This window comes from Sapajus apella, unplaced genomic scaffold (genome assembly GCF_009761245.1).
Source record: "Sapajus apella isolate SASKATOON/1434 unplaced genomic scaffold, GSC_monkey_1.0 scaffold6, whole genome shotgun sequence".
In the NCBI taxonomy this organism is placed as follows: Eukaryota; Metazoa; Chordata; class Mammalia; order Primates; family Cebidae; genus Sapajus; species Sapajus apella.
The window spans coordinates 12,858,596-12,868,408 of NW_022436946.1; positions in this window are offsets into that span (position 1 = coordinate 12,858,596).

The following is a 9,813-nucleotide window of genomic DNA, read 5'->3' on the forward strand; positions in this document are numbered from 1 at the left end:
ATGTCAGAAAGAGGCAGCAGTGGATATTTTAAAGATCCTAGAAGTCTTCCTAAAACTATGCCCAAACATAACATTACTCAATTAATTAATCTATTTTCTTGTTTGAGAACTTAATTCATTCCAACAGAGCAAGAAACCAAGTTTCTTTTAAAAAGTTCAGGATTTAGTATACTAACCAGTCCTCCAGATTCTCACAGATCATACTAAATACCCATAAAAACATTGAAAGGCTGGCAATAAAATGTCTCCCAAACAGGTGTAAACAGGTTAAAGAATTGGGTGATAGAGAGTGTGCCACTGCCCTCCAGCCTGGGCAAGAGAGTGAGACTGTCTCAAAAAAAAAAAAAAAATTAGACTCATCTACATGTTTCTACCGATGTAAAAACCCATTGCCATTTCCTTCCTGTCAAGGATGTGAGGACGCCTTTCATAACCCTTTCTCACAGGTGGATGGATGACTAGAGGAGAAAGAGGACAGTGAAGCAGAAAAGAAAAAGAAGAGTGATGAACCTCAGTGGGGTTTGTCCGATTAAAGCCACATCTGAGCATAAGTAAGAAAGGATTCCTGAAAAAAATACATTCTGAAGCATGGGCACCAGCTGCTTATACAGAGGTAGTCAATTAAGGACGTGGTATAGAAAGCAAACTGCAATGTTAAGAAATAAAAAATAATTTTTAACCCAGCGGTATTTTTAACAAAAAGTTATTAAAATTTGTAAGAGATGTGGCAAACGGAAAATATTATAGGAAGAATGTGCATTCAAAGAGAGAAGGGATAATAAATTCTTGGGTGTGCTTTCTTCCCCTCCTCCATGTCCTTGTTTTTACCATCAAGAAACACTGATCCTCCTCCTGAAAAGTCCCTGAGATACAAATCCTTGCTTCCTCAATCATGCAGCAATGACTCATCTTGCTAGTACAGCTCTCCCCTTTCCTTTTCCCACGATTCAAAGTACCTTCAATTGAAAGCAGACTAGGTTATTCGGCAACTTTAGAAGACAAGCTTTCTTTCAGGAGTCAGAGCCAAAGGGATTTCCCTGAGGAAAACACCAACAGGAAATGTGCACCAGTAGACGGAGACTCGGAGACCCGGCCGAGTCCTGCCTGCAGGACAGGCCAACGGAGTCACCTGGCTTGGGACTTTGGGAAGCTCAGTTAGTTGGTCTGTCCCTCTGTGACCACATCTACAAAATGATAATAAACAACATGGGTGCTGCCTACCGCTTACAGTTGTGGGAATCCAATAATGCAATGGTTGTTTAAAAGAACTCCCTAGTACAGCAAACAATGAGTTCCTGTTACTATTGTTACATCAGAAGTCAGTATTAAGAGGCAGCCCATAGGCTCAGGTCAGCTGCAGTGTGAAAGAGTAAAAGAAAGGTTAGATACAGTTCCTAGGCCAGGGCCCCCAGCTGGTGATTGAAAATCAGGTTGTCTCCAAATCTTTTGCCCGGTACTGTGGCTCATGCCTGTAATCCCAGCACTTTGGGAAGCTGAGGCAGGGGGATGACTTGATCTTAGGGGTTTGAGACCAGCCCAGGCAACATGATGAAACCCCAGCTCTACAAAAAATAGAAAAATTAGCTGAGAGCGGTGGTGCACACCTGTAGTCCCTACTAGGGAGGCAGTGGTGGGAGGATCGCTTGAAGCCAGGAGGTGGAGGTTGCAGTGAGCCGAGATCGCACCACTGTATACCAGCCTGGGCAACAGAGTGAGAACCTGTCTCACACACACACACACACACAAAAAAAATAAAATAAAAGAAAGAAAGAAAGAAAAGGAAAAGCAAAAATAAAATAAAATCAGGCTGTGACAAGCATCACTCTCTACATGTAGCAGAAACTGATTCATGGGTAAAAATCAGAAGCTATCCAGTGACTTCTTTAACCATGGACAAGACAGCAGAAAATAAGAAAATAATTGCTCAATAATAAAATGGTGCTCTAGCTCCTGCTTCCTTTCCCAAGGCCCAACCTTCGGAGTCCCTGTTATAAACTGAAATGAGAATGAATTAAAAACAATATCAAAACTACTTTTAAAAAGCATGGATGTTTAGCAAAAGAATCTAGACACAAAAGAATGTATACAGTAAGATTCCACTCATCTCTGCCCCCGCATCCTTCTGAAAAATTTCATTTTTGGACTAAAATAATTTACAATTTCGAAGCCTCATAGTGGTGCAAAGGAGGGCCAGACAGAGGACCTGAAACCTCACACTTCCCAGTGCAATCATTGTCAGTGTGAGGCACTGCAGTGACCTGTTGACTGGGGAAGACTTGGCCAAAAAAAACAGATGATGGAGCCGAGGTGAGGATGATGGAGGATCAGAAGGCAGGCTGCTGCAGTGACCAAGCAGAAGACTCCAAGGCCAACACAGTGACCACAGATACAAGGACAAAATGACGAAGATGAAGGATAACATGTGGTAGTCCCACAGAGTTTAATGCAAGCCACATATATAATTTTACATTTTCTATAAGCCACATTAAATAAGTATAAAAGGTATAAAGAAATAAGTGAAAATAATTTTGTCATATATTTTATTTCACTCAATATATTCAAAATATGATCATTCAATGTATAATCAATATTCTTTAAATATTAATGAAATGTTTTACTTTCATCTTTTGTACGAAGTCTTCCAGATTCATTATGTATTTAACACTTACGGTTCAACACTGTGAGGACTGGCCACCTCTCAAGTGCTCAGAAGACACATGTGGCTAGTTGGTCATCATCATGGACAAGGAAAGTCTAGAGTCTTAAAACACCTTTAGATGTTTTCGTCTATCTCCTTTCACAACCTACAAATTGGACCAGATTTACTGATTTTTAAACCCAAATCCATGACTCGTAAAAATGGATTGTATGTCCAATCCATTTTGTGTTCCAAAATCTTCCACTTTGAAGAGTCGGCTCACATAAACTAAAAGCAATGTTCACCGTGAGTGTTCTAGCGAAAATAACCACAGTTAGAGCTCAATAAAATCTCTAACTCCTCTTCACTGCTGAGACATTAACACACTTCTAACCACAGAGCTGAAAAAGCAAATCTTTTGAAGTGATAATGAAACAATGATTAGAGCTTCACACCTTCTAAAACGGAAGCTCATCTTGACAGCTATTTAAACCTCTAAGCCCTAATTCAAAACCTCTCAATTTTGTTTTTGACAGGGAAAATGAGACTGATTTCTACCATCTAAAAAATTATTATTTCTATAATTTCATTCTCTTTTCCTAGAGGAAACATAAAAATAACTGAAATTTAGTACAATCGTCATCACAATAACCATTTAATAATAAAACTACTCATTAGTGGATAGTTTTAAGACAACAATGAAATATAAACAAAGAATCTGTTTCTCATGAGGTTGGGCACAGCTGACCATGGCTTCAGGAATAGGGGCTTCCTCTTCGCCCTCACCAAGTCAGAAATAGTGTTCATGTCCTGCAAGGCAAGACTGGGGCTCAATTCACCTCCCTAACTTGTCTTCTATCCCAGATGCCCTATCTTCCTAAGGTACCAAGCCTAGAGTGTATATGAAAACTACAATGGACACCATTTTTCTTCTTTCTGAAGCAGATTCCAACTAATCTGCCTTTTTCTGGATGTTTTGCCACTCAGAGGCAGCTGGGACCAAGTTCAACCATGTGGCTAGGTAGTCAGGCCTCCTCTTGTGCAACCAGGCATGTCTCTGGGAACTTGGTTCTATGACAGTCCTTACCTCCTTCTCAGAGACAGGTGCCCCACTCAGAAACAAGCGCTCTAAAACTGCAGTACGACAGAAGAAATTCTGCCAACAGACGACCTTGAGACTTGAACTGCAACACCGGCTTTTCCCTGTCTCCATCCTGGCGGCCCATCCTACAGGTTTTGAACTTACCAGCCTCCATAATCATGTAGGCCAGCTCCTTAAATCTTTCCTCTGTAGATACACATTTTACTGGCTCTGTTTCTCTGGAGAATCTCGACTTATACTATCATGCGCAATGTTTCACAAGTTTATTTGGTGATTTAATGGACGATGCCGCTGGTGATTTCTGACCAAGCCTTGGAGAGTTTGAAGATTCCTCTTGAACACAAGGTTGTCTCTTAAAACGTCCATCTCAGCCCTCCCTGATCGCATAGCAGCTATGGGGTTCAGGTAGAGCGGACCTCACTCCTCACTCCAGGTGGGACCACATTGGTAATCCAGACCTAAGCCATTTCTGCCCCTAATTCCCTGCCCACGGAAAGTGGTCAGAGATAGTCTGTTTGAAATTTGTAGCAAATGCCCTGTCTCCCTCTGAGGGGAAAGGAGGAGTATCTAGGCTCTGTGATTTATGCAATTCACCTTGTGACCATGGGGGAAGTCATCCTTAAGATGAGAAAGGGACAAAACAAGCACAGAAAAGTGGAGCCATGTGAATCGGGCCTAAAACCATCCCACTTCTAGCATATTCGTGCATTTGAACCAGCGTCACACCTGACTGAATGGCAGCCTCATCTAACAGACCGAAGCCGTATTCCCACTGGATGGTGGCTCAGAATATGGACGTGATGCCCTACCTGTGGTCTCTCGTTTGCCCCACTCTAGCATTGCAGTGTTTGCAGAGCTTCAGCCTCTCTGGAATTCTCCATGGTGAAGCTACCTGATCCTTACAACTTCAGTCTGCTCAGCTTCATTTGCTCTCTCATTTCTCACCAGAACTGGAACACTGCCCAGCAAAGCAGCCACCTGGTAGGGGTTCTGAAACCCTGCCTTATCTTAAGTATATATGACTTCCTCAACAACTGTAACAAGCAAGAGCAGAATCCCTCCACTTACCACCACCTCCAGCCCATGCCATGGCATTACCACCCACCTGATGGTTCGTCAGATGAGGACCCTGGGAAAGAGATGCTGCTTGGTCAGAGATTGTTTTCCCACCTTCCGGAACATTTCCTACCTGCCTCAAAGGCCAACTTTAGAGCCCAGTTCTCCCCAGCCCCATCTGTAGCATTTCAATTCCCAGCTAAAGATCCAGCACATTCTGTTAGCACATTTTCTTAGTCTGTAAACTGTGAGAGCATGAGGAGCCATGTGTGACTGTCTCCCTTGAAAATGAGCTGAGAATGGGAACGGGAGGAGGATGAATGGAATGGGGATGTGGTGATCTCCGCCACTGTCTCACACCACCAGCATGCAGCCACACGAGCTCCCTTCTAACTGAAGTCTTGCTATGTGTGTTTAAAGAAATGTAGGCACTTACCCATACCCAAGATATAAGGGGAGTCTAGGAAATATAGTTTTTATTTGTTTGTTTGTTTGTTTGAATTATCCTATGAGCAAGCGAAACTTAAGGAATCATCACAATGAGAGGAAGTGTCAAAATGCATTGAAAGGTTTTAGACCGCAAATGGGACATGTTATCTACACTTGTCCTTACTAAGTGCAGACACTTGGGATGGGAATAAAAGTACAATCAATGGAAAGTCAAGCTCAAGTTCACACTTTACCAGAACCACTGGCCCTCATTCATGCCTGGTGCTGCTGCCCAGAATGGGTCACCCTGCCAGACTTCATTACCACAGTGGCTTTCTTCCAGAGGCCGACTGTCCTTTCTGCCGTCCTTCATATCTGGTTTTGTTTGTTTGTTTTTTTTTTTTTTGAGACGGAGTTTCACTCTTGTTACCCAGGCTGGAGTGCAATGGCACGATCTTGGCTCACCGCAGCTTCTGCCTCCTGGGTTCAGGCAATTCTCCTGCCTCAACCTCCTGAGTAGCTGGGATTACAGGCATGCACCACCATGCCCAGCTAATGTTTTGTATTTTTAGTAGAGACGGGGTTTCACCATGTTGACCAGGATGGTCTCGATCTCTTGACCTCGTGATCCACCTGCCTCGGCCTCCCAAAGTGCTGGGATTACAGGCTTGAGCCACCGCGCCCAGCCATATCTGTTTTTAAATGTCCCTGAGTCTCAGTTGTAGGTGGGGTTCAAGGTCATCTTAAGAGATTCCCAGTCCAGTTCAAATCAGGGGATGTGCCTCAGTACATGGATGTGCCTCTTACACTCCATGGGAGTGTAAGGCTCCCATCCATTTCATGGCAGTGAGGAAGTCCCCCAATATTTTCTAACCATTACTAGATTTGCTTGTCCTGGGCATTCTGAGGAGCTCTAGCTGGTGATTGCGCCAAACACCAGCTGTCTGAGTCTCAGCTTTAGCCCCATGAAGTAACCAGAGTGAAAGTCAGGAATGTCAAAGTGGTGTAGGCTTGTGTATGAAGCATGCTGGGATTCGGGGCCAGAGGAAAGAGAATGAAACTGTGCAAGGACAATACTGACCAAAAAAAAACACTAGCCATGATTTATTCATCCAGCACTTTCTCTGTCCCAGGTGCTGAACAACACATGTGCCTTCACTGAACCCTCACATCTACTCTATTGAGGTGAGTATCACTGTGGCTCCCAATTTACGAATGAGGAAAATGAGGCACACAGGGATATAATACTTACCCCAAGTTCTAAAGCTATTAAATGATGGGGCTGGGATCTGAGGCCAGTGAGTCTGGTTTCCCATACTTCTTCTTTTTCTTTTTAGAGATAGGGGTCTCACTCCGTTACCCAGGCTGGAGTGCAGTGGTGCTGTCATGGCACAATGTAACCTTGAACTCCTGGCCTCAAAAATTCATCCCACCTCAGCCTCCAGAGTAGCTAGGACTACAGGTGCGTGCCACCATACCTGGCTTTTTCTTTTTTTTTATTTTTATTTATTTATTTATTTTGTAGAAACATGGTCTCCCTATGTTGCTCAGGCTTGTCTTTTTTTTTTTCCCATTTATTTATTTTTTTGCATTTTAGGTTTTGGGGTACATGTGAAGAACATGCAAGATTGTTGCATAGGTACACACGTGACAGTGTGATTTGCTGCCTTCCTCCCCATCACCTACATCTGGCGTCTCTCCCCTTGCTATCTCTCCCTAGCTCCCCACCCCCCAACATCCCTCCCCTATTTCCCCCCAACTGACCCCAGTGTGTACTGCTCCCCTCCCTGTGTCCATGTGTTCTCATTGTTCAGCACCCGCCTGTGAGTGAGAACATGCGGTGTTTGATCTTCTGCTCTTCTGTCAGTTTGCTGAGAATGATGGTTTCCAGGTTCATCCATGTCCCTACAAAGGACACAAACTCATCATTTTTGATGGCTGCATAATATTCCACAGTGTATAGATGCCACATTTTCCCTGTCCACTCTATCATCGATGGACATTTGGGTTGGTTCCAGGTCTTTGCTATTGTAAACAGTGCTGCAATGAACACTCGTGTGCACGTGTCCTTATAGTAGAATGATTTATAATCCTTTGGATATATACCCAGTAATGGGATTGCTGGGTCAAATGGAATTTCTATTTCTAGATCCTTAAGGAATCGCCACACTGTCTTCCACAATGGTTGAACTAATTTATACTCCCACCAACAGTGTAAAAGTGTTCCTATTTCTCCACATCCTCTCCAGCATCTGGAGAGGAAAAAAGTCTCCAGATTTTTTAATGATCGCCATTCTAACTGGTGTGAGATGGTATCTCAATGTTGTTTTGATTTGCATTTCTCTGATGACCAGTGATGATGAGCATTTTTTCATATGTTTGTTGGCCTCATGTATGTCTTCTTTTGTAAAGTATCTGTTCATATCCTTTGCCCACTTTTGAATGGGCTTGTTAGTTTTTTTCTTGTAAATCTGTCTTAGTTCTTTGTAAATTCTGGATATCAGCCCTTTGTCAGATGGGTAAACTAAAAAAATTTTTTCCCATTCTGTTGGTTGCCAATTCACTCTAATGCCTGTTTCTTTTGCTGTGCAGAAGCTGTGGAGTTTGATTGGGTCCCATTTGTCTATTTTGGCTTTTGTTGTCAATGCTTTTGGTGTTTTGGTCATGAAGTCCTTGCCTACACCTATGTCCTGAATGGTTTTGCCTAGGTTTTCTTCTAGGGTTTTTATGGTGTTAGGTCTTATATAAGTCTTTAATCCATCTGGAGTTAATTTTAGTGTAAGGTATCAGGAAGGGGTCCAGTTTCTGCTTTCTGCACATGGCTAGCCAGTTTTCCCAGCACCATTTATTAAACAGGGAATCCTTTCCCCATTGCTTGTTTTTGTCTGGTCAGATGGTTGTAGATATGTTGTGTTGCATCCGAGACCTCTGTTCTGTTCCATTGGTCTATATCTCTGTTTTGGTACCAGTACCATACTGTTTTGATTACCGTAGCCTTGTAGTATAGTTTGAAGTCCGGTAGTGTGACGCCTCCCCCTTTGTTCTTTTTGTTTAGAATTGACTTGGCTATGCGGGCTCTCTTTTGGTTTCATATGAAGTTTAAGGTGATTTTTTCCAGTTCTGTGAAGAAGGTCATTGGTAGTTTGATGGGAATAGCATTGAATCTGTAAATTACTTTGGGCAGTATGGCCATTTTCACGATATTGATTCTTCCTAACCATGAACATGGAATGTTTCTCCATCTGTTTGTGTCCTCTCTTATTTCGTTGAGCAGTGGCTTATAGTTCTGCTTGAAGAGGTCCTTTACGTTCCTTGTTAGTTGTATTCCTAGGGATTTTATTCTCTTTGTGGCAATTGTGAATGGAAGTTTGTTCTTGATTTGGCTCTCTTTAAGTCTGTTTTTGGTGTATAGGAATGATTGTGATTTTTGCACATTGATTTTGTATCCTGAGACTTTGCTGAAGTTGCTTAGTTTCAGGAGATTTGGGGCTGAGACGATGCGGTCTTCTAGATATAAAATCATGTTGTCTGCAAATAGAGACAATTTGACTTCCTCCTTTCCTATTTGAATACCCTTTATTTTTTTTTCTTGCCTGATTGCTCTGACTAGAACTTCTAGTACTATATTGCATAGGAGTGGTGAGAGAGGGCATCCTTGTCTGGTGCAACATTTCAAGGGGAATGCTTTCAGTTTTTGCCCATTCAGTATGATATTGGCTGTTGGTTTGTCGTAAATATCTTTTATTATTTTGAGATACGTTCCATCAATAACTAGCTTATTGAGGGTTTTTAGCATAAAGCGCTGTTGAATGTTGTCAAAGGCCTTCTCTGCATCAATTGAGATAATAATGTGGCTTTTGTCTTTGGTTCTGTTTATATGGTGAATTACGTTTATAGACTTGCGTATATTGAACCAGCCTTGCATCCCCGGGATGAAGCCTACTTGATCATGGTGGATAAGCTTTTTGATGTGCTGTTGCAATCGGATTGTCAGTATTTTATTGAAGATTTTTGCATCTATGTTCATCATGGATATTGTCCTGAAGTTTTCTTTTCTTGTTGAGTCTCTGCCGGGTTTTGGAATCAGGATGATGTTGGTCTCATAAAATGATTTGGGAAGAATTCCCTCTTTTTGTATTGTTTGGAATGGTTTCAGAAGGAATGGTACCAGCTCCTCTTTGTATGTCTGGTAGAATTCGGTTGTAAACCTGTCTGGACCTGGGCTTTTTTTGGGTGGTAAGCCCTTAATTGCTGCCTCAACTTCAGACCTTGTTATGGGTCTGTTCAGGGTTTCAGTTTCTTCCTAGTTTAGGCTTGGGAGGAGGCAAGTGTCCAGAAATTTATCCATTTCTTCCAGGTTTGCCAGTTTATGTGTGTAGAGTTGTTTGTAATAATCTCTGATGATGGTTTGAATTTCTGTGGAATCTGTGGTGATATCCCCTTTATCGTTTTTTATTGCATCAATTTGGTTATTCTCTCTTTTCTTTTTTATTAATCTGGCTAGTGGTCTGTCTATTTTGTTGATCTTTTCAAAAAACCAGCTCCTGGATTTATTGATTTTTTGAAGGGTTTTTTGTGTCTCTATCTC